The sequence below is a fragment of the Pristiophorus japonicus genome, unplaced genomic scaffold, assembly GCF_044704955.1.
Source record: "Pristiophorus japonicus isolate sPriJap1 unplaced genomic scaffold, sPriJap1.hap1 HAP1_SCAFFOLD_79, whole genome shotgun sequence".
NCBI lineage: Eukaryota > Metazoa > Chordata > Chondrichthyes > Pristiophoridae > Pristiophorus > Pristiophorus japonicus.
Genome location: NW_027254707.1, coordinates 1,977,390 through 2,003,418, shown reverse-complemented (window position 1 = coordinate 2,003,418; position 26,029 = coordinate 1,977,390). Strand labels below are relative to the sequence as shown.

At 45.4% G+C, this 26,029-nt stretch overlaps 1 long non-coding RNA gene across 2 annotated transcripts; it reads left to right on the top strand.

Moving 5' to 3' along the window:
* The first annotated feature begins 459 nt into the window (after positions 1–459).
* LOC139256880 (uncharacterized) lies at positions 460–24,160 on the top strand. 2 transcript variants are annotated; one of them, XR_011592208.1, is made up of 3 exons: positions 460–577; positions 3,058–3,146; positions 24,064–24,160. It is a non-coding gene; the product is annotated as an uncharacterized lncRNA (long non-coding RNA). The 2 variants fall into 2 exon arrangements; XR_011592209.1 differs by lacking the exon at positions 24,064–24,160 and adding an exon at positions 13,398–13,865.
* Positions 24,161–26,029: the final 1,869 nt, after the last annotated feature.

Below are 26,029 nucleotides of genomic sequence, written 5' to 3'. Positions count from 1 at the left end.
TGGGGGCCCAGGAAATCCTATCCCAGTCACTGAGGTGGTCTTGGGTATTTACCCAGCATTCCTCGCGATGGAGAATGTGCCGAGCCCAGAATACAGGGGCCCAGTGCGCAGGCGCGAGACCTGCTGTATTTGGAGCATGCGCGGTGCGTGTAATGGCGGAGCGGCTGTGGTGAAATGTGTTCCGCCAAACAGCTCCTACTCCGCGGGGCGGAGGGGAGTAAAGGACCAGCGGGGAGCCGGGGAGGCTTCAGAAACAACCTGGTGCCCGCCGGAAGCCCGGAATAACAACCGGAATATCGGCGGCTGCAGCCTCGAGGCTTTCTCCCGGTCAAAGGCCCAGGGTAACGGCGGCCACCTTTGTATAGGAAGGCAGGGTCAGTCCTCCGCCATCTTGGTTCAGTGAGCAACAAAGCGCATGCGCGGCCATCTTGGTAAAGTAAGAGCTGAGTTATTTATTCTCACACCTCGGATTTCTCTCATTGTTCTGATCTCCAAAGTGTATCGTCCCAACCTGCTCAACCTGTCCTCATCAGAGAACCCCCTCCTCGCCGGAATCAACCTCTGAACAGCCTCCAGTGTAAGTATATCCTTCCTTAAACACACAGTGTTCCAGGTGTGGTCTCACCAACACCCTGTACACTTGGAGCAGGACTTCTCTGCTTAAACACACAGTATTCCAGGTGTGGTCCCACCAATACCCTGCACACTTGGAGCAGGACTTCTCTGCTTTTTATTCTATCCCCCTGACAATAAAGGCCAACATTACATTTACCTTCCTGACTACTTCCTGAATCTGCAGACTAACTTTTTGTGTTTTATGCACAAACACCCTCAGGTCTCTCTGTCCTGTAGCACTTTGCAATTTTTCTCCATTTAAATTATAATTTGCTTTTCTATTATTTCTGCCAACGTGGATAACCTCACATTTTCCCATATTATACTCCATCTGACAAATTTTTGCCCACTCATTTACCCTGTCTATATCCCTTTGCAAATTTTGTTTGTCCTCAATTTGCTTTCCCACCCATCTTTGTATCATCAGCAAACTTGGCTATATTACACTCGGTTCTTTTATCCAAGTCATTCATATAGATTTTAAATAGTTGAGGACCCAGCACCGATTCCTGCGGCACCCCACTAGTCACCATTTGCCAACCAGAAAAAGACCCATTTATCCAGACTCTCTGTTTTCTGTTAGTTAGCCTATCCTTTATCCATGCTAATATACTGCTCCCAACCCAGTGAGCTTTTATCTTGTGCAGTAACCTTTTATGTCCCACCTTATCAAATGCCTTCTGGGAATCTAAATACACCACATCCACTGGTTCCGCCTTATCCATCCTACTCATTATATCCTCAAAGAACTTCAGCAAATTTGTCAAACATGATTTCCCTTTCATGAAGCCATACTGACTCTGCTTGATTGAATCAAGCTTTTCCAAATGTCCCACTACTGCTTCCTTAATAATGGTCTCCAGCACTTTCCCAATGACAGATGTTAGGCTAACTGGTCTTTAGTTTCCTGCTTTTTGTCTGCCTCCTTTTTTAAATATAGGCGTTACACTTTCGGTTTTCCAATCTGTTGGGACGGCCCCAGAATCCAGGGAATTTTGGTAGATTACAACTAATGTGTCCACTATCTCTGCAGCCACTTCTCTTAAGATCCTACGATGTAAACCATCAGGGCAAGGTGACTTGTCTGCCTTTAGTCCCATTATTTTACCGAGTACTACTTCATTATGAATCGTTATTGTATTAAGTTCTTCCCTCACTATAGCCCCTTGATTATCCACTTTGGTATTACTCTCAGTGACTGACTGTTTTACTGTAATTAAACTAATCTTGGACTGTTTCTGTCAGATATTAACTACGGCACGGTCCCAGCAAACACTCCCACTCCCTCGTCCCTCTGATGTTTCTGCAGAATTGCTTTGTGAAGACGGGCTCAGGGAGAGAAACACCCTGCACGGAATGATCCCAAATTGAGCATCTCCAAGGGACAAGGCTTGCAGCTTTAATCATTCTCTGTCCTTTCCCCCCAGGCCCAGTTCCTTTGCTCAGATTCTGATAAAAGTAAATTGGGAAAAGTGCACTTTGATTTTTACAGATTGAATTATTGCAGAGAGCTGCGCATGCGCGGTTCAGCCCCCACCCTCTGTCGTTCCCAATGAGCAGAAGAGCACATGTGCCCTCCCCTCCCCCAGCCCTGCCTGTGATCGCCATTCACTCAGTGAGCAGAAGAAGATGGTTTAAAACAGCCAGGAATGGAGGCACCGCGGCCCCAGGGTAAGGCAGCGAGCAGTAGCCTCCTTACAGCAGAGCAGCGCTTTGGGAGTGTGTCCGCAGATGGGCTCAGAGATCGGCATTGAGTCCGGGGGGAGTTCAGGGGGAGTCGGGGGCTGTGTGTAAGAGGCAGAGTGGACCAAGAATCAGTGTCAGTGCGTGGTGTGAGTGGGGGAAGGGAGAGGCCATTCTCGGGCTGTGTGTGGACAGTGTGTGTCCAGGGTAAGGGAGACAGAATGGTCAGAATCTGCTGTTTACAATCTGCTGCTTTCTCTCTCCAAACCAGGAGTGAACGTTCCTGGTTTAGTTCCCTCGGGGGCTGTGTGTAAGGGGCAGAGTGGATCAGGAACAAGTTCCGGAACATGATGTGAGTGGGGGAAGGGGGAGCCCATTCTCGGGCTGTGTGTGGACAGTGTAAGGTAACAGAAAAAGTAAACCAGTCGCTCTTTCAAATCATTGCTGCTTTCTTTCCCTAAACCAGTCGTGAATGTTCCTGATTCAGTTCCAATCTCACCGTGTCTGTAGTTCTTGGACAGTGAGAAGTGGAAACACACCTGTCAGTGAGGATGTGGGGAGTTTCGCAAAGTGCATCTATTGCAGGCACCAGGAGAGGAGTGTGGGAGAAGATATTTTAAAGACAAGTTATATTGTTTCGGTGAGCTGAGTTCTCCAGAACCATGTTGCTGGTGGTTGAGAGATACATTGTCGCTCCCTCATATTCTCCCCCGCATCCATCTCTTAGAACTAATAATGTTCTCGTATTATTATTCTCAGAGCAAAATTCTTCAACCAGCCAGAACAAATGTGAGCTTTCCTCCACCCGGAACACAATGAACAGTGCAGGCAGCTCCTTCTCACACACAGTAAGTAGATTATCACTCACAGAGCGCAGAGACTCAGAACTGGCCTCAATCCTATTGTCACAGGCAGCAGAAGCTGTCAGTCCCACAGTGATCCGAAGTGGCAGAGTTACATTGTGAATCTTACAGCCACATGGAGCAGTAGAATCACATGCTGTTTCACCATTGAAACAGATCACACTGACAGGTACATTAAACACACACACTCACTTGCCAGAAACTGGCAGGTAGAGAATAAAAGACAATCATCTATCAGAAAAAATGTCCAATGGAATGTATAAACCACACTCGCATATCAGAAGCTGATGGTTACAGAGCAAAAGCCATATTCATGTTTCAGAATCTGACGGATTCAGTATTTAAACCCCCCGAACATACCAGAAGATGACAGGTGCAAAATAAAACCCACATTCCCGTAGCATAGACTGACAGATACACACACCCACATATATGAAAGTGACAGTAACAGAATAAAATCCCCACTTGCATACCAGAGATTGACAGGTAAAGTGTAAATCCCATGTGCACATGTCGGAAAACTGAAAGGCAGTAAGTAAAATTGTTACTTGCATCTCAGAAACTGATAGGGGCAGAGTAAAACCCACACACACACATCAGAAAAAATGACAGAGAAGGCAAAATCTTTATTCACATATCAGAGAAATACAGGTTAAAAGTAAAATTAATTCTCACGTTCACATACTAGAGATTAGCTGATACATAGTAAATTCCACACTCACATAGCAGGAACTGACAGGTACTGTCTAAAACACAATCAAGTAGCAGGAACAAATAGGTACAGTCGAACATAGCAGAAACTGAGAAGCACAGATTATACCTGAACACACAACAAAACCTGACAGTTACAGAAAAATACACACACTTGAATATCAGAGACTGAGTGATACGGTATAAAAACCACACTCACATATGAGCGACTGAGTGATACAGTATAAAACCCACACTCACATATCAGAGGCTGACATATTACAATCCATATTCCCATAACATACAGTGACATGCCCAGACTCATGAACCAGTAATTGACAGGTACAGGGTGAAGTCTCTCTTTCATTCCAGAAACTGACAGGTGCAAAGGAAAGTCCACTCACAATTAAGCAGAAACTGGCAGTTATAGAGTGAGGCCCACAATCACATGTCAGAACGTGACAGGTACAGAATAAAACCCAGATTCCCATAACAGAAATGGAGAGATACAGAGCAAGGACCACACTCATAGCAGAGACAGATAGATATAGAGTAAAACTCAGACTCATTTACCAGAGACCAACCGAGTCAACATAAACACTCACCTCCATAACAATAATTGACAGTTAAAAAGTAAAACGAATACTCGATCAGGAATTGGTGGTACACAGTAAAACAATACTAACATACTGGAGAATGACGGGTATGGAGTGGAGCTCACATTCACATAACAGATGGATAGATACAGCGCAAAATTCACATCACACACCAAGGATGGAAAGAAACATAGAAAATAGGTGCAGGAGCAGGTCATTTGGCCCTTCGAGCCTGCACCGCCATTCAATATAATCATGGTTGATCATGCAACTTCAGTACCCCGCTCCCGCTTTCTCTCCCTATCCCTTGATCCCCTTAGCCGTAAGGGCCACATCTAACTCCCTCTTGAATATATCCAACGAACTGGACTCCACAACTTTCTGTGATAGAGAATTGCACAGGTTTACCACTCTCTGGGTGAAAAAGTTTCTCCTCATTTCAGTCCGACATGACTTACCCCTTATCCTTAGACTGTGACCCCTGGTTCAGGACTTTCCCAAAATCAGGAACATTCTTCCTGCATCTAACCTGTCCAGTCCTGTCAATTTTATATGTTTCTATGAGATCCCCTCTCATTCTTCTAAATTCCAGTGAGTGTAAGCCTAGCCGATCCAGTCTTTCTTCATATGTCAGTCCTGCCATGCTGGAAATTAGCCTGGTGAACCTTCACTGCACTCCCTCAATAGCAAGCAAGTCCTTGCTCAGATTAAGAGACCAAAACTGCACATCATACTCAAGGTGTGGTCTCACCAAGGCCCTGCACAACTGCAGTAACACCTCCCTGCTCCTACACTCAAATCCTCTCGCTATGAAGGCCAGAATGCCAGTTGCTTTCTTTACTGCCTGCTGGACCTGCATGCCTACCTTCAGTGACTGATGTACCATGACACCCAGGTATCTTTGAACCTCCCCTTTTACTAATCTGTCACCATTCAGGTAATAATCTGCCTTCCTGTTTTTGCCACCAAAGTGAATAACCTCACATTTATCCACATTTTCCTGCATCTGCCATGCAATTGCCCACTCACCTAACCTGTCCAATTCACCCTGCAGCCTCTTCGCATCCTCCTCAGAGCTCACACTGCCACCCAGCTTAGTGTCATCTGCAAACTTGGAGATAATACTTTCAATTCCATCGTCTAAATCATTAATATATATTGTAAATAGCTGGGGTCCCAGCACTGAACCTTGTGGCACCCCACTAGTCACTGCCTGCCATTCTGAAAAGGATCTGTTTATTCCCACTCTTTGCGTCCTGTCTGCCAACCAGTTCTGCCTCCACATCAGTACATTACACCCAATCCCATGTGCTTTAATTTTGCACACTAATCTCTGGTGTGGGACCTTGTCAAAAGCCTTTTGAAATTCCAAACACACCAAATCCACTGGTTCTCCCTTATCCACTCTACTAGTTACATCCTCAAAAACCTCTAGAAGATTTGTCAAGCATGATTTCCCTTTCATAAATCCATGCTGACTTGGACCGATCCTGTCACTACTTTCCAAATGCTCTGCTATTACATCTTTAATAATTGATTCCAGCATTTTCCCCACCACTGATGTCAGGCTAACATGTCTATAATTCCCTGTTTTCTCTCTCCCTCCTTTTTTAAAAAGTGGGGTTAAATTTGCTACCCTCCAATCCATAGTAACTGATCCAAAGTCCATGGAATTTTGAAAAATGACCACCAATGCATCCATTATTTCTAGGGCCACTTCTTTAACTACTCTCGGATGCAGACTGTCAGATCCTGGGGATTTATTGGCCTTCAAATCCCATCAGTTTCCCTCCAAGCATTTCCTGACTAATAAGGATTTCCCTCAGTTCCTCCTTCCCGCTAGACCCTCGATCCCCTCATATTTTTGGGAGGTTATTCGTGTCTTCCTCAGTGAAGACAGAACCAAAGTATTTGTTCAGTTGGTCTGCCATTTCCTTGTTCCCCATTATGAATTCACCTGATTCTGACTGCAAGGGGCCGACATTAGACTTCACTAATCTTTTTCTCTTCACATATCTATAGAAGCTTTTGCAGTCAGTTTTTATGTTCCCTGCAAGCTTACTCTCATATTCTATTTCCCCTCTCCTAATTAAACTCCTCTGCTGAATTCTAAATGTCTTCCAGTCCTCAGGTTTGCTGCTTTTTCAGGCCAATTTCTATGCCTCTTCCTTGGATTTAACCCTGTCCCTAATTTCCCTTGTTAGCCACGGTTGAGCCACCGTTCCTGTTTTATTTTTTACGCCAGACAGGGATGTACAATAGTTGTAATTCATCCAAGTGATCTTTAAATGTCTGCCATTGCCTATCCACCGTCAACCCTTTAAGTATCATTCGCCAGTTTATCCTATCCAAATCACCCCTCATACCATCGAAGTTTCCTTTAAGTTCAGGACCCTAGTCTCTGAGTTAACTGGGTTGCTCTCCATCTTAATGAAGAATTCTACCATGTTATGGTCACTCTTCCCCAAGGAGCCACGCAAGACCAGATTGCTAATTAATCCTCTCTCGTTACACAAAACCCAGTCTAGGATGGCCTGCTCTCTCATAGGTTCCTCGACATATTGGTCTAGAAAACCATCCCTTATACACTCTAGGAAATTTTCCACCACAGTATTGCTACAAGTTTGGTTAGCCCAATCAATATGTAGGTTAAAGTCACCCAAGATAACTGCTGTACCCTTATTGCACGCTTCCTTAATTTCCTGTTTGATGCAATCCGCAACCTCCCTACGACTGTTTGGTGGTCTGTACATAACCCCAACTAACATTTTTTGCCCTTTGGTGTTTCGCAGCTCTACCCATATAGATTCCACATTATCCCAGCCAATGTCCTTCCTTACTATTGCATTAACCTCCTCTTTAACCACTAACGCTACCCCACCTCCTTTTCCTTTCTGGCTATTCTTCCTGAATATTGAATACCCCTGGATGTTATGTTCCCAGCTTTGGTTACTCTGAAGCCATGTCTCTGTAATCCCAATGACATCATATCCGTTAACAGCTATCTGTGCAGTTAATTCATCCACCTTATTACAAATGCTTCTCGCTTTGAGATTCAGAGCCTTCAGGCTTGTTTTTTTTACACTCTTTGTCCTTTTAGAATTATGTTGTAATGTGGCCCTTTTTGATACAGAATGAAACCCACAGGCAATGACCAGAAATTGACATGTACAGGATAAAATCCACCTCTCGTATCAGAAACTAACATACGGAGTAAAACCCTCATCCACATACCAGAGGTGGCCAGATAGAGTCAAATCCACACTCCCATACCAGACACCCACTATATAAGAAAATAAGAACATAAGAAGTAGGATCAGGAGTAGGCCATACGGCCCCTCGAGCCTGCTCCGCCATTTAATATGATCATGGCTGATCCGATCATGGACTCAGGACCACTTCCCTGCCCGCTCCCCATAACCCCTTCTTCCCTTATCGGTTAAGACACTGTCTATCTCTGTCTTAAATATATTCAATGTCCCAGCTTACGCAGCTCTCTGAGGCAGCGAATTCCACAGGTTTACAACCCTCTGAGAGAAAAAAATTCCTCCTCCTCTCAGTTTTAAATGTGGGGGCCCTTATTCTAAGTTTATGCCCCCTAGTTCTAGTCTCCCCTATCAGTGAAAACATCCTCTCTGCGACTACGCTGTCAAGCCCCCTCATAATCTTATACGTTTCGAGAAATCACCTTTCATTCATTCTTCTGAATTCAATGAGTAGAGGCCCAACCTCCTCAACATTTTCTCATAAGTCAAGCCCCTCATCTCTGGAATCAACCAACTGAACCTTGTCTCAACTTCCTGCAAAGCAAGTATATCCTTTCATAAATATGGAAAACAAAACTGCACGCAGTATTCCAGGTGTGGCCTCACCAATACCCTGTGTAAATGCAGCAAGACTTCCCTGCTTTTATACTCCAGCCCCTTTGCAATAAAGGAAAAGATTGCATTGGCCTTCCTGATCACGTGCTGTACCTGCATTCTAACCTTTTGTGTTTCATGCACAAGTACCCCCAAGTCCCGTTGGACTGCAGCACTTTGCAATCTTTCTCCATTCAAATAATAACTTGATCTTTGATTTTTTTCAGCCATAGTGCATCACTTCACACTTTCCAACATTATACTCCATCTGCCAAATTATTGCCCACTTACTGAGCCTATCTGTGTCCTTTGGCAGATTTTTTGTGTCCTCACACATTGCTTTTCCTCCCATCTTTGTATCATTAGCAAACTTGGCTACTTACATCGAAACAAAGAAAATAGGTGCAGGAGTAGGCCATTCGGCCCTTCTAGCCTGCACCACCATTCAATGAGTTCATGGCTGAACATGCAACTTCAGTACCCCATTCCTGCTTTCTTGCCATACCCCTTGATTCCCCTAGTAGTAAGGACTTCATCTAACTCCTTTTTGAATATATTTAGTGAACTGGCCTCAATAACTTTCTGTGGGAGAGAATTCCACAGGTTCACCACTCTCTGGGTGAAGAAGTTTCTCCTCATCTCAGTCCTAAATGGCTTACCCCTTATCCTTAGACTGTGACCCCTGGTTCTGGACATCCCCACCATTGGGAACAATCTTCCTGCATCTAACCTGTCTAAACCCATCAGAATTTTAAACATTTCTATGAGGTCCCCTCTCATTCTTCTGAACTCCAGTGAATACAAGCCCAGTTGATCCAGTCTTTCTTAATAGGTCAGTCCCACAATCCAGGGAATCAGTCTGGTGAACCTTCACTGCACTCCCTCAATAGCAAGAATGTCCTTCCTCAAGTTAGGAGACCAAAACTGCACACAATACTCCAGGTGTGGCCTCACCAAGGCCCTGTACAACTGTAGCAACACCTCTCTGCCCCTGTACTCAAATCCCCTCGCTATGAAGGCCAACATGCCATTTGCTTTCTTAACCGCCTGCTGTACCTGCATGCCAACCTTCAATGACTGATGTACCATGACACTCGGGTCTCGTCGCATCTCCCCTTTTCCTAATCTGTCACCATTCATATAATAGTCTGTCTCTCTCTTTTTACCACCAAAGTGGATAACCTCACATTTATCCACATTATACTTCATCTGCCATGCATTTGCCCACTCACCAAACCTATCCAAGTTGCTCTGCAGCCTCATAGCATCCTCCTCGCAGCTCACACTGCCACCCAACTTAGTGTCATCCACAAATTTGGAGATACTACATTTAATCCCCTCTAATTCATTAATGTACAGTGTAAACAGCTGGGGCCCCAGCACAGAACCTTGCAGTACCCCACTAGTCACTGCCTACCATTCTGAAATGTACCCATTTACTCCTACTCTTTGCTTCCTGTCAGACAACCAGTTCTCAATCCATGTCAGCACACTATCCCCAATCCCATGTGCTTTACCTTTGCACATTAATCTCTTGTGTGGGACCTTGTCGAAACCCTTCTGAAAGTCCAAATATACCACATCAACTGGTTCTCCCTTGTCCACTCTACTGGAAACATCCTCAAAAAATTCCAGAAGATTTGTCAAGCATGATTTCCCTTTCACAAATCCATGCTGACTTGGACCTATCATGTCACCTCTTTCCAAATGCGCTGCTATGACATCCTTAATAATTGATTCCATCATTTTACCCACTACTGATGTCAGGCTGACCATTCTATAATTCACTGTTTTCTCTCTCCCTCCTTTTTTAAAAAGTGGTGTTACATTGGCGACCCTCCACTGATCCAGAGTCTATGGAATGTTGGAAAATGACTGTCAATGCATCCGCTATTTCCAGGGCCACCTCCTTAAGTACTCTGGGATGCAGATCATCAGGCCCTGGGGATTTATCGGCCTTCAATCCCATCAATTTCTCCAACACAATTTCCCGACAAATAAGGATTTCCCTCAGTTCCTCCTTCTTACTAGACCCTCTGACCCCTTTTATATCCGGAAGACTGTTTGTGTCCTCCTTCATGAATACCGAACCAAAGTACTTGTTCAATTGGTGTGCCATTTCTTTGTTCCCCGTTATGACTTCCCCTGATTCTGACTGCAGGGGACCTACGTTTGTCTTTACTAACCTTTATCTCTACTAACCTTTATCTCTTTACATATCTGCAGAAACTTTTGCAATCCGCCTTAATGTTCCCTGCAAGCTTCTTCTCGTACTCCATTTTTCCTGCCCTAATCAAACCCTTTGTCCTCCTCTGCTGAGTTCTAATTTTCTCCCAGTCCCCGGGTTCTCTTCTATTTCTGGCCAAATTGTATGCCACTTCCTTGGCTTTAATACTATCCCTGATTTCCCTTGATAGCCACGGTTGAGCCACCTTCCCTTTTTTTCTTTTTCCGCCAGACAGGAATCTACAATTGTTGTAGTTCATCCATGCGGTCTCTAAATGTCTGCCATTGCCCATCCACAGTCAACCCCTTAAGTATCATTCGCCAATCTATCCTAGTCAATCCACGGCTCATACCTTCAAAGTTACCCTTCTTTAAGTTCTGGACCATGGTCTCTAAATTAACGGTTTCATTCTCCATCCTAATGTAGAATTCCACCATATTATGGTCACTCTTCCCCAAGGGGCCTCGCACAACGAGATTCCAAATTAATCCTCTCTCATTACACAACATCCAGTCTAAGATGGCCTCCCCCCTAGTTGGTTCCTTGACATATTGGTCTAGAAAACCATCCCTTCTGCACTCCAGGAAATCCTCCTCCACTGTATTGCTTGCAGTTTGGTTAGCCCAATCTATGTGCATATTAAAGTCACCCATTATAACTGCTGCACCTTTATTGCATGCACCCCTAATTTCCTGTTTGATGCCCTCCCCAACATCATTACTACTGTTTGGAGGTCTGTACATAACACCCACTAAAGTTTTTTGCCTTTTGTTGTTCTGCAGCTCTACCCATATAGATTCCACATCATCCAAGCTGATGACCTTCATAACTGTTGCATTAATCTCCTCTTTAACCAGCAATGCTAACCCACCTCCTTTTCCTTTTATTCTATCCTTCCTGAATGTTGCATACCCCTGGATGTTGAGTTCCCAGCCCTGATCATCCTGGAGCCACGTCTCTGTAATCCCAATCACATCATATCTGTTAACATCTATTTGCACAGTTAATTCATCCACATTATTATGGATACTCCTTGCATTAAGACACAAAGCCTTCAGGCTTGTTTTTTTAACACACTTTGTCCTTTTAGAATTTTGCTGTACAGTGGCCCCTCGGTCCCTTCTTCCAAGTCGTTAATATAGATTGTAAATAGTTGGGGTCCCAGCACTGATACCTACGGCACCCCACTCATTACTGATTGCCAACCCGAGAATGAACCATTTACCCAGACTCTCTGTTGTCTGTTAGTTACCCAATCCTCTATCCATGCTAATATATTCCCCCCAGCCCCGTGAACTTTTATCTTGTGCAGTAACCTTTTATGTGGCACCTTGTCAAATGCCTTCTGGAAGTCCAAATACACCACACCCATTTTATCCACCCTGGCCCATGATGTGAAGTGGAACATAATTCATCGAAAGCACCTCTGACAGTGTTGAGGAGAAAATGACCGAACAAATGTGAAAAATGAATTCCTGAATGTTTGGTATTGTACAAGACAAAAATCGAAAAAATGCATTTCTTCCAAATGTCCATTCCTGGTCCTAAATGATGGATTAGTGATTTTGAGATGAGATAAAATTATAACTTTCGCATACTGTTTAAAAATAGACTGATATTTGAGGACAAAAATATTTCATTTCAGAATTTTTTTCAACATGGTAAAAGCAGAGAAGGAGTTTGATGATGTATGCCATTGCCTAATCGAGAACTGATTTAGTTGGCTACTATTGCATATTTTCTTCTAATTTTTTTAAGTTTTGATTTGCTGTGTATTTCAAGTTCCAAGTTCCAAGTCCACCTGTTTTGAATAACACCAAAAATGAAAATAATCATTGCATTTAGGATAAGGGGTAGGCCATTTAGGACTGAGATGAGGAGAAACTTCTTCACTCAAGAGAGTTGTTAACCTGTGGAATTCCCTGCCGCAGAGAGTTGTTGAGGCCAGTTCACTGGATATATTCAAGAGGGAGTTAGATATGGCTCTTACGGTTTAGGGGATCAAGAGGTATGGAGAGAAAGCAGGAAAGGGGTACTGAAGGAATGATCAGCCATGATATTGAATGGTGGTGCAGGCTCGAAGGGCCGAATGGCCTACTCCTGCACCTATTTTTCTATGTTTCTATGTTCGTTACATGCTCAAAGAATTCTAGCAAATTTGTCAAACTTAACTTGCACTTCATAAATCCATGCTGACTCTGCCTGGCCGAATTATGTTTTTCCAAATGTCATGCTAATGCTTCTTTAAGAATGAACTCTTCAACATTTTCCCAACCACAGATGTTCGGGTAACTGGTCTATAGTTTCCTGCTTTTTGTCTGCCTCCTTTTTAACCGAGCGTGGCTCTCGGGCCCCGGGCAACACCGAGCGCGGCTCTCGGGCCCTGGGCAACACCGAGCGCGGCTCTCGGGCCCTGAGTCAGAGCCACCGGGCCCAGCCCCTCCTCCACACCAGGAAAACAACAACTTACATTTATAGAGCAGGCCCAGCAATTCCCAGCCGCTCTGTATCAGGTGGGCGCTGGATGTGGAAGTCACTCACTGGCCTCCTGTGTGGGTTTGTTTGTTTCACCAGTTTGAGCAGGATGGAGAGGGGGAGAAGCTGCTGGGTTTCTCCTCCAGTACGTCTGGGCCCAGTGGGACCAACAATTTACCATGTGGGTCTGTCGAGGGAGGTGGGTTCCCTTCCCTGAAGGACAGCACTGACCCAGATGTGTTTTTACGACAATCCGGCAGCTTTCATGGTCACTTTTTTCTCGTGCCGGCCCCACACAGACTCATTCAGCTCAATTTCACAACCTGCCTTTGTGTTTTTGTGGGTTCTCTCTCACACTCACTTTTCCTGTTTGAAATTCACTTTACAGGGTGTTAAATGGGGAGGATTTGTAGACTGGAAGCTCAAACCAAACATCACCTCAAGATCTGATAGAGTCACTCGGTACATCGGGACTGGAATATCATCAGCTTTTGACCATGGAAGCAGAAGGACCCGTTCACAGTGGGGAGAAATGGTACACGTGCTCTGTGTGTGGGAAGGGATTCATTCGATCATCCGACCTGCTGAGACACCAGCGAGTTCACAGTGGGGAGAGACCATTCACCTGCTCTGAGTGTGACAAGGGATTCTCTCTGTCAGGCAACCTGCTGAGACATCAGCGAGTTCACAAGTGACTGCAGGGGTTGGATTCTGCTGTTATTCACATCCCGGACTGAATCGTGATCATTCTGACAGTTGGAGTTTATAACTCCTGTAACACTGATGTTAATAACTCCTGAAATCGACTGGAGTTTAATATTTGGGATAAAGACACATAAATTAGTTTTGCTTTCAACACATTGCTGTGGATTTTTGTCTTTCCCACCTGAGTGTTTAGCATCACCTGGCTGGAGCTGAGAAAGGACAATCTGTGGGGAGGATCTTACGGGGAGATCAGAACTTCAGCCTGGACACAGTCCTTCAGGGCCACACACAGATCTCATTCATCTCAACTCCAATGTGTATTGGCCAAACCTACTCAACCTACTCAACCATAAGTCAATCCCCTCATCTCTGCAATCAACTCTGGAATCTGCAGCAGACATGAGCAAGGACTTGAGGCTTATTAAAAGACACATATTTCATTACAGACAAGGTTAGACTGGGAGAAATGTTCAGTTAGATCATAAGAAATAGTAGCAGGAGTAGGCCATTTGGCCCCTCGGGCCTGCTCCGCCATTCAATAAGATCATGGCTGATCTGATCATTGACTCAGTTCCACTTCCCTGCCCACTCCCCATAACCCTTTACTCTCTTATCGCTCAAAAATCTGTCTATCTCCGCCTTAAATATATTCAAAGACCCAGCCTCCACACCTCTCCTTGGCAGAGAATTCCACAGATTTACAACGCTCAGAGAAGAAATTCCTCGTCTCAGTTTTAATTGGGTGGCCCATTATTCTAAGACGATGTCCCCTAGTTTTAGTTCCCCGTGTAAGTGGAAATATCCTCTCTGCATCCACCTATCAAGCCCCCTCATTATCTTATATTTTGATAAAATCACCTCATTCTTCTGAACTCCAATGTGTTTAGGCCCAATCTACTCAAGCTATCTTTATAAGTCAATCCCCTCATCTCCGAAACAACCTAGTGAACCTTCTCTGAACTGCCTCCAATGCAGGTCTATCCTTCCTTAAATACAGAGACCAAAATACAGAGTCCATTACAGGCAACATGCCAATCAAACCAGCAGCACACTGGCACCTTAACAGTGTCTCATTGGCTGACAGGCTTTTCTTAAACAGATTTGCTGAGTGGATATAAACTTAAACCAGGTTTACAGGCGTGATGCTCTATTCACATATTGAAGGTAGAAGAGATGCTGTGGGGCACATGCTAAGTCCAGTAGCTGAAAGTGATTAACAGGCTTGGTTTTGTGTTTAATGATCCCAGGCGTGTTACCAATACCAGCAAAATCGAAGCCCATGGAATAACGGGGACAGTGGCAGCATGGATATGAATGTGGCTAAGTGACACACACAGTGTAGTGGTGAACGGTTGTTTTTCAGACTGGAGGAAGTGGTGTTCCCCAGGGGTCGGTATTGGGGCCACTGCTTTTTTAAATCTATAATAATGACCTAGACTTGGGTGTACAGGGCACAATTTCCAAATCTACAGCTCACACAAAACTTGGAAGTACAGTGAACAGTGAGGAGGATGGTGATAGACTTAAGAAAGACATAGACAGGCTGGTGGAACTTAACGTAGAAAAGTTTAAAAGTGATACATTTTGGGAGGAAGAAAGAGGAGAGGAAATATAAACTAAAGGGTACAATTGTAAAGGGGGGCGTGAACAGAGAGACCCAGGAGTATGTGTGCACCAATCACTGAAGGTGGCAGCACAGGTTGAGAAAGTGGTTACAAAGATTTACAGGACACTAGGCTTCATGAATAGAGGTATCGAGTACAGAAGTGTGGATATTATGTTGAACCCACGTAAAACTCTGGTTCGGCCTCAACTGGAGTATTGTGTCCAATTCTGGTTCATCATCATCATCATAGGCAGTCCCTCGGATCGAGGAAGACATGTTTCCACTCTAAAAATGAGTCCTTAGGTGGCTGAACAGTCCAATACGAAGCCACAGTCCCTGTCACAGGTGGGACAGATAGTCGTTGAGGGAAGGGGTGGGTGGGACAGGTTTGCCGCATGTTCTTCCTGATGCCTGCGGTTGATTTCTGCATGCTCTCGACGATGAGACTCGAGGTGATCAACGCCCTCCCGTATGCACATCCTCCACTTAGGGCGGTCTTTAGCCAGGGATTCCCAGGTGTCGATGGGGATGTTGTACTTTATCAGGGAGGCTTTGAGGGTGTCCCTGTAACATTTCCTCTGCCCACCTTTGGCTCGTTTGCTGTGAAGAAGATCTGAGTAGAGTGCTTGTTTTGGGAATCTCGTGTCTGGCATGCGAACAATGTGGCCTGTGCAGCGGAGATGATCAAATGTGGTCCGTGCATCAATGCTGCGGATGTTGGCCTGGCCGACGACACCAACATTGGTGCATCTGTCCTCCCAGGGAATTTGTAGGATCTTGCGGAGACCTCGGTGATGTTATTTCTCCAGCAATTTGAGGTGTCGACTGTTCATAGTCCATGTCTCTGAGGGTGGGTATTACTACAGCCCTGTAGACCATGAGCTTAGTGGTAGATTTGAGGGCGTGGTCTTCAAACACTCTTTTCCTCAAGCGGCTGAAGGCTGCACTGGATGCGGTGTTGAATCTTGTCGTCAATGTCTGGTCTTGTTGATAAGAGGTTCCCGAGGTATGGGAAATGGTCCACATTGTCCAGGGCCACGCCATAGATTTTGATGACTGCGGAGGGTGGGTGGATGGAGTGCTGTGCGGCGAGGACAGGCTGGTGGAGGACCTCGGGCTTACAGATGTTTAGTGTAAGGCCCATGCTTTGGAACGCCTCAGTAAATACGTTGACTATGACTTGACGTTCAGCCTCTGTATGTTCACAGACGCAGGTATTGTCCGCATACGGTAGCTCAACGACAGAGATTGGAGTGGTCTTGGACCTGGTCTGGAGACGACGAAGGTTGAACAGGTTGCCACTGTTTCTGTAGTTTAGTTCCATTCCAGCGGGGAGCTTGTTGACTGAACTGGAGCAATTCTGGCTTCCGCATTTTAGTAAGTATACAAAGGCCTTTTGAGAGCGTGCAGAAACGTTTTACAAGAATGATTCCAGGGATGAGGGACTTCAGTTACGTGGATAGTCTGGAGAAGTTGGGGTTGTTCTCAGAACAGAGAAGATTGAGAGAGATTTGACAGAGGTGTTCAAAATCATGAGGGGTCTGGACAGAGTCGCTAGAGTGGGATTAGTAGAAGCTCTTGCAGGTAGCCGGCATGGCCTCCTTCCATGTTGTAACCAGTCTCTGATTTTAAGATGATGAAAAGTGTGTTGCCCAAAATGTTCCATCTCCCGGGCACTGGGACCCAGTTGGGAACAGAGACCCTGAAGTCCCGCCCACTCTCTGTTCCCAAACCAAGATGGCCACGCATGCGCCCTGATCCCTCCCTGTGCAAGATGGCGGCCAGTGACCCCGCTCACCCTGGCCTGTCAGCACGGGGCCTGTGGGCTCTAATTTGGGGCCTGAGATTTATTCTGTATCTAAGCCGTGCTGTACCTGCCCTGGTAGTGTTCGATGGGACAGTGTAGAGGAAGCATTTTAATACATACGAAAAATGACGGACAGGTAAAGACCATCTGGTCCATCAAGCCTGTCCCACAAAATTGCAATATATCACAGCGTATACACTCCACTCCACCCGAGTCCATGTGATCTCCTGGGAGAGGCAAAAATACAGATTTAAAAAAAAACCTAGGACAATTTGTTTTACCCAGATCACTGTCTGAACTCACTGGGCCTCCGGATTACAAACGTTCTGTTCTCACTGGGCCCCTGGGTTCCATACTGTCTGATCTCACTGGGCCACGGTTTACACACTGGACGCAGTGAGATCAGGCATTGTGTAACCCAGAGGCCCATTGAGAACAGGCTGAGTGCACCTGGGCAGGACCGGAACCAATGTCCTAGTGGGAGTGTTTGCTAGTGCTGTTGTGGAGGAGTTAAACTAATATGGCAGGGGGATGGGAACCAATGCAGGGAGACAGAGGGAAACAAAAAGGAGGCAAAAGCAAAAGACAGAAAGGAGATGAGGAAAAGTGGAGGGCAGAGAAACCCAAGGCAAAGAACAAAAAGGGCCACTGTACAGCAAAATTCTAAAAGGACAAAGGGTGTTAAAAAAACAAGCCTGAAGGCTTTGTGTCTTAATGCAAGGAGTATCCGCAATAAGCTGGATGAATTAACTGTGCAAATAGATGTGAACAAATTTGATGTGATTGGGATTACGGAGACGTGGCTCCAGGATGATCAGGGCTGGGAACTCAACATTCAGGGGTATTCAACAGTCAGGAAGGATAGAATAAAAGGAAAAGGAGGTGGGGTAGCATTGCTGGTTAAAGAGATGAATGCAATAGTTAGGAAAGACATTAGCTTGGATGATGTGGAATCTATATGGGTAGAGCTGCAGAACACCAAAGGGCAAAAAACGTTAGGAGGAGTTGTGTACAGACCACCAAACAGTAATAGGGATGTTGGGGAGGGCATCAAACAGGAAATTAGGGGTGCATGCAATAAAGGTGCAGCAGTTATAATGGGTGACTTTAATATGCACATAGATTGCACTAGCCAAACTGGAAGCAATACGGTGGAGGAGGATTTCCTCGAGTGCATAAGGGATGGTTTTCTAGACCAATATGTTGAGGAACCAACTTGGGGGGAGGCCATCTTAGACTGGGTGTTGTGTAATGAGAGAGGATTAATTAGCAATCTCATTGTGCGAGGCCCCTTGGGGAAGAGTGACCATAATATGGTGGAATTCTGCATTAGGATGGAGAATGAAACAGTAAATTCAGAGACCATGGTCCAGAACTTAAAGAAGGGTAACTTTGAAGGTATGAGGCGCGAATTGGCTAGGATAGATTGGCGAATGATACTTAAGGAGTTGACTGTGGATGGGCAATGGCAGACATTTAGAGACCGCATGGATGAATTACAACAATTGTACATTCCTGTCTGGCGTAAAAATAAAAAAGGGAAGGTGGCTCAACCGTGGCTATCGAGGGAAATCAGGGATAGTATTAAAGCCAAGGAAGTGGCATACAAATTGGCCAGAAATAGCAGCGAACCTGGGGACTGGGAGAAATTTAGAACTCAGCAGAGGAGGACAAAGGGTTTGATTAGAGCAGGGAAAATGGAGTACAAGAAGAAGCTTGCAGGGAACATTAAGGCGGATTGCAAAAGTTTCTATAGGTATGTAAAGAGAAAAAAGTTAGTAGAGACAAACGTAGGTCCCCTGCAGTCAGAATCAGGGGAAGTCATAACGGGGAACAAAGAAATGGCAGACCAATTGAACAAGTACTTTGGTTCGGTAATAACTAAGGAGGATACAAACAACCTTCCGGATATAAAAGTGGTCAGAGGGTCAAGTAAGGAGGGGGAACTGAGCGAAATATTTATTAGTCGGGAAATTGTGTTGGGGAAATTGATGGGATTGAAGGCCGATAAATCCCCAGGGCCTGATGGACTGCATCCCAGAGTACTTAAGGAGGTGGCCTTGGAAATAGCGGATGCATTGACAGTCATTTTCCAACATTCCATTGACTCTGGATCAGTTCCTATGGAGTGGAGGGTAGCCAATGTAGCCCCACTTTTTAAAAAAGGAGGGAGAGAGAAAACATGCAATTATAGACCGGTCAGCCTGACCTCAGTAGTGGGTAAAATGATGGAATCAATTATTAAGGATGTCATAGCAGTGCATCTGGAAAATGGTGACATGATGGGTCCAAGTCAGCATGGATTTGTGAAAGGGAAATCATGCTTGACAAATCTTCTGGAATTGTTTGAGGATGTTTCCAGTAAAGTGGACAAAGGAGAACCAGTTGATGTGGTATATTTGGATTTTAAGAAGGCTTTCGACAAGGTCTCACACAAGAGATTAATGTGCAAAGTTAAAGCACATGGGATTGGGGGTAGTGTGCCGACGTGGATTGAGAACTGGTTGTCAGACAGGAAGCAAAGAGTAGGAGTAAACGGGTACTTTTCAGAATGGCAGGCAGTGACTAGTGGGGTGCCGCAAGGTTCTGTGCTGGGGCCCCAGCTGTTTACATTGTACATTAATGATTTAGACGAGGGGATTAAATGAAGTATCTCCAAATTTGCGGATGACACTAAGTTGGGTGGCAGTGTGAGCTGCGAGGAGGATGCTATTAGGCTGCAGAGTGACTTGGATAGGTTAGGTGAGTGGACAAATGCATGGCAGATGAAGTATAATGTGGATAAATGTGAGGTTATCCACTTTGCTGGTAAAAAGAGAGAGACAGACTATTATCTGAATGGTGACAGATTAGGAAAAGGGAAGGTGCAACGAGACCTGGCTGTCATGGTACATCAGTCATTGAAGGTTAGCATGCAGGTACAGCAGGCGGTTAAGAAAGCAAATGGCATGTTGGCCTTCATAGCGAGGGGATTTGAATAAAGGGGCAGGGAGTTATTGCTACAGTTGTACAGGGCCTTGGTGAGGCCACACCTGGAGTATTGTGTACAGTTTTGGTCTCCTAACTTGAGGAAGGACATTCTTGCTATTGAGGGAGTGCAGCGAAGATTCACCAGACTGATTTCCGGGATGGCGGGACTGACATATCAAGAAAGACTGGATCAACTGGGCTTGTATTCACTGGAGTTCAGAAGAATGAGAGGGGACCTCATAGAAACGTTTAAAATTCTGATGGGTTTAGACAGGTTCGATGCAGGAAGAATGTTTCCAATGTTGGGGAAGCCCAGAACCAGGGGTCACAGTCTGAGGATAAGGGATAAGCCATTTAGGACCGAGATGAGGAGAAACTTCTTCACCCATAGAGTGGTGAACCTGTGGAATTCTCTACCACAGAAAGTAGTTGAGACCAATTCACTAAATATATTCAAAAGGGAGTTAGATGAAGTCCTTACTACTCGGGGGATCAAGGGTTATGGCGAGAAAGCAGGAATGGGGTACTGAAGTTTCATGTTCAGCCATGAACTCATTGAATGGCGGTGCAGGCTAGAAGGGCTGAATGGCCTGCTCCTGCACCTATTTTCTATGTTTCTATGTTTCTCGTCGAGTGACCCTTTCCAGAACCTCAATATCACCCACCATGTGAGGAGACCAAAACTGGACACAGTATTCCAAGTGTGGCCTGACTAAGGTCTTGTACTCGGACAAAACAGTACTCCTCGTCTTATACTGAATTGTCCTATGGATATACTCCAACACCCTATTTGCTCTAACTGTCGCTACACTGCATTGCTCGTGTACCTTTAAGGATGTATTCACTAGAATGTTGAAATCTCTTTCTCTCTCCACCATCTTTAATGCCTTTCCCTGGGGGGTGTATGAATGTTGAGCATTTGCCCTGCCCAAATGCATAACACTGAACTTATCTAAGTTATACATAATTTTCCAGTCATGAGGCCAGTGTCCCAACACTTCAAGATCTGCCTGAATCAGACGAGCCTCTTCTACAGTTCGAGCACTTGCACAGATCTTTGTATCATTTCAAAATTGTGCCCCAACCCCAAAATTCAGATCATTAATAAAAATAGGGAAAAGCAACAGTCCCAAAACTGATCCCTGCAGGACACCACTGGTGACTGGTCTCCAAACAGATCCAAATCCATCAAAAACTGCTCTTTACCTACATCCTGCCGGCCAGTTCTGTATCCAGCTCAATATATTATCAGTACCAGAGGCTCCGATCTTATAGAGAAGCCTCTTGTGTGGTACCTTGTCAAAAGGTTTTTGGAAATCTAAGTAGACAAAAAATATAATTCGAGTTGTGAGACATGAACTCTTTATAATGGGTTGTGGTGTCCCTAATATGTCCCTCCCGATCCAAGTATTCATATATTGCATCCCTTATGATTCTTTCAATCATCTTACCTATTACTGATATTAATCTGATGGGCCTCTGGTTACCCGGGTCTGCCTTGTCACATTTTTATTAAAATGTGGACTTCATTAGCATCCTTCCAATCTGTAGGAACTATTTCAGAGTGAGCTATTAAACATACATGCCAGGGGCTCGCACAACACAAGTCCCATCACCCAGAGGACCCTCACACAGCACATGTCCCATCTCCCGGAGGACCCTCACACAGCACAGGTCCCATCTCCCGGTGGACCCTTGGATGGATATCCTCCAGTTCGGCTGCTCTATCTCTTTTTAAGTTCTGAATGTTTTCTAAAACAATATGCTTATCTATGTTAATGTTACTGATAAAAGTATTGTTAGTAAATTCTAATATTTGAGATGATGTTAAAGGGTGAAGACTGATGCAAAGTACTCACTAATATTCCCACCATACTCAGTGAGTCCTGTGTAACCTGTCCTTGAACACCCTAAAGTGGCGCAATACAGACTTTGATTGTTCTCAGACTCTGCACATAACTGAAAAAGCTCTGCCCATGACGGCCAGTTTTCTACAATCCTTTTATTCCAAGAGACTTTTTCCTGATTGAACAGCAGCCTTCGTTTTCTTTAGTTGTTCCTTGTATTCCCCCTATTTATTTAAGGTTAAATTATTTAATTTATGGAAACTTTTCTGTTTACATCTTTGTACAGAGCCAGTCGGCCACCTCGGCTTTTTCTTACCACATTTCTGTCTTTTAATTTTGACTACGTTTGTTAATCACATTTTTAAACTTGTTCTTAAAACCTTTCCATTTATATCCAACATCGGTCACATCACCACCGAGGAGGGTTGACCAATTTACCTGTTACAATCCTCTGCCAGTTTGGAGAAGTTTGCCCTGAAATGCGGTCGGTGTCGCAGGGTCTCAGTCCCTTTGGTTCTCCCGGCCAATCGGGACGGTATAATGTGATCAGTGTTGCCCAGATGTTCCCCACACGGAGGCCTGATCCCAGGTCAGGCTCACTAATAAACACCGGATCCAATCTCTGGTTTTCCCCAGTTACTGCATTAACATGTTGTGTCAGGAAACAGTGCTGTATATTGTCACTCAATCTTTCAGCTGCACTGCCCCCAGCAGCAGGTAAAGGCCCGTGGCCCTGAATGTCAGGCCAATGACAATGATCTTTCCTCAGCTCCATTCTCTCTCTCTCCCCCCACACACACTGCCTGAGCTCTCAGGCTGACTGTTCCCAGCACCTTCTCTCTTTATTCTCTCACATTGCAGCATTCCCGCTGCTGGGCTCAGGGGCTATGTGGGCGGGGCCCTGACCCCTCACATGGTGGGCGGGGCCATGTCCCTCGCGTTGTGTGGGCGGGGCCCTGACCTCACACACAGTGAGCGGTCCCTCTCTCAGACAGGAATTGAGAGCGAGTTGGATGTCCATTGTTGTCTCTCCGGACACAGAGAGAGCCCCAGACAGTGGGAGGGCGAGGGAGAAACCCCTTGTTAATCAGTGTCATGAAAGCTGGTCAACGCTCCAGGGAAGTTGCTGAGTGTCTGAGCTGAATATATTGTCTGTCAGCTCTTTCTCTGCCTGAGGTGTCACTGAGAGAAAGCAAAACACGAGGGACAGGCAGGCAGGTGGAGACTGGGCGGGTGTGTCCTGGCTGGGCTCAGCCAGGAATATAAAGGAATGGGCAGTGATTGTAGATAGCGGAGAAAGCATGCTGGCCTTCATAGCGAGAGGATTTGAGTATAGGAGCAGGGAGGTCTTACTGCAGTTGTACAGGGCCTTGGTGAGACCACACCTGGAATATTGTGATCAGTTTTAGTCTCCTAATCTGAGGAAGGTCATTCTTGCTATTGAGGGAGTGCAGCGAAGGTTCACCAGACTGAGTCCGGGGATGGCAGGACTGACATATGAGGAATGACTGGATTGGCTAGGCTTATCCTCACTGGCATTTTGAAGAATGAGAGGCGATCTCATAGAAACATAAAATTCTGATGGGATTGGACAGGGTAGATTCAGGAAGAATGTTCCCGATGTTGGGGAAGTCCAGAACCAGGGGACATAGTCTAAGGATAAGGGGTAAGCCATTTAGGACCGAGATGAAGATAAACTTTTTCACCCAGAGAGTGTTGAACCTGTGGAATTCTCTACCACAGAGAGTTGTTGAGGCCAGTTCACTAAATATCTTCAAAAGGGAGTTACATGTGGCCCTTAGGGCTAAAGGGATAAAGGGGTATGGAGAGAAGGCAGGGGTGGGGTACTCTGGTTCAATGATCAGCCATGATCTTATTGAATGGCTGTGCAGACTAGTACGGCCGAATGGCCTGCTCCTGCACCTATTTTCTATGTTTCTATCTTTAATATGTGACCTACTCCTGGAAAATGCACGGCCAGTATATGAGGAGTCTCTAACCGCGGAATATGGAATTATTTTTACTTGAATGTTTTGTTTCGACCAGTAACTACAAGGTAGGTTAACATCGCACTCTATTTCACACCGATAATATTGTTCTCATTTTCTGTCCTGATTAGATGTCCCGGTGAATGTTGGAGTGCTTGAGAAAATTCCAGCTGTGGACCTAACAGGGATTGTAGACTGAGGAACAACACCAGGTGAACCAGCCCAGGATTGTGAGAGAAAACTATTGATTCAAAGAGCTTTCATACATCGATAGGGGCGAAAGGTAAGAGAGAGTCCCATTGATTCAGATACACCCTGGTCCGTGGGGATAGACTGGGGAGAAAGGTCAGAGAGAGTCCCATTGACTCAGATACATACTGGTCCTGGGGATAGACTGGGGAGAAAGGTCAGAGAGAGTCCCATTGACTCAGATACACTCTGGTCCTGGGGGTCTGGGGAGAGAGGTCAGAGAGAGTCCCATTGACTCAGATAAACACTGGTCCTGGGGATAGACTGGGGAGAAAGGTCAGAGAGTCCCATTGACTCAGATAAACACTGGTCCTGGGAATAGACTGGGGAGAAAGGTCAGAGAGAGTCCCATTGACTCAGATAAACACTGGTCCTGGGGTTGACTGGGGAGAAAGGTCAGAGAGAGTCCCATTGAATCAGATAAACACTGGTCCTGGGGATAGACTGGGGAGAAAGATCAGAGAGAGTCCCATTGACTCAGATAAACACTGGTCCTGGGGGTCCGGTGAGAAAGATCAGAGAGAGTCCCATTGACTCAGATACACACTGGTCCTGGGGATAGACTGGGGAGAAAGGTCAGGGAGTCCCATTGACTCAGATGCACTCTGGTCCTGGGGGTCTGGGGAGAAAGGTTAGAGAGTCCCATTGACTCAGATAAACACTGGTCCTGGGGATAGACTGGGGAGAAAGGTCAGAGAGTCCCATTGACTCAGATAAACACTGGTCCTGGGGACAGACTGCGGAGAAAGGTCAGAGAGTCCCATTGAGTCAGATAAACACTGGTCCTGGGGATGGACTGGGGAGAAAGATCAGAGAGAGTCCCATTGACTCAGATAAACACTGGTCCTGGGGGACTGGAGAAAGATCAGAGAGAGTCCCATTGACTCAGATAAACACTGGTCCTGGGGATAGACTGGGGAGAAAGGTCAGAGAGAGTCCCATTGACTCAGATAAACACTGGTCCTGGGGATAGACTGGGGAGAAAGATCAGAGAGAGTCCCATTGACTCAGATAAACACTGGTCCTGGGGGACTGGAGAAAGATCAGAGAGAGTCCCATTGACTCAGATAAACACTGGTCCTGGGGATAGACTGTGGAGAAAGATCAGAGAGAGTCCCATTGACTCAGATAAACACTGGTCCTGGGGGACTGGAGAAAGATCAGAGAGAGTCCCATTGACTCAGATAAACACTGGTCCTGAGGATGGACTGGGGAGAAAGGTCAGAGAGAGTCCCATTGAATCAGATACACACTGGTCCTGGGGATCGACTGGGGAGAAAGGTCAGAGGGAGTCCCAATCCACGTCACTTTATCAATATTTATCTAATTTTCTGTCTCGCATAATTAGATCTCGGGTAAATGATGGAGTGACAGAAAAAGGTCTGCAGCTGGAAGTGAACAGGTGTTGCAGACTGAGGAACAAAAGCAGGTGAACCATCTATTGCTGAAAACCTTATCTCTGCCTTTGCTACCTCTAGACTTGAATATCCCATCATTCTCCTGGCCGGCCTCCCTTCTTACACCCTCCGCAAACTTGCACTCCTCCAAAACCCTGTTGCTCATTTCCTAACTCCTCACAAATTAATGCCAGAGAATAACTTCAACAACTGTTTGGAGAAATTCCGTATCCGAGACTGAATCGCTTGCATTTCCCCAGTGGGGAAAGGAAAGGATGCTGAGAGTTAACGTGCATGAGCGTGTGTCTGCACACGCACAAGTGGAGAATTGTGATTGTAAAACATCAGCTAACTCTACCAATGATATATTTATGGTGTTTTGAGATTGTAAAACACCTAAAGATAATGAAACAAATCAATGTTATGTATCCCCTGACTGAAGGTACACAAT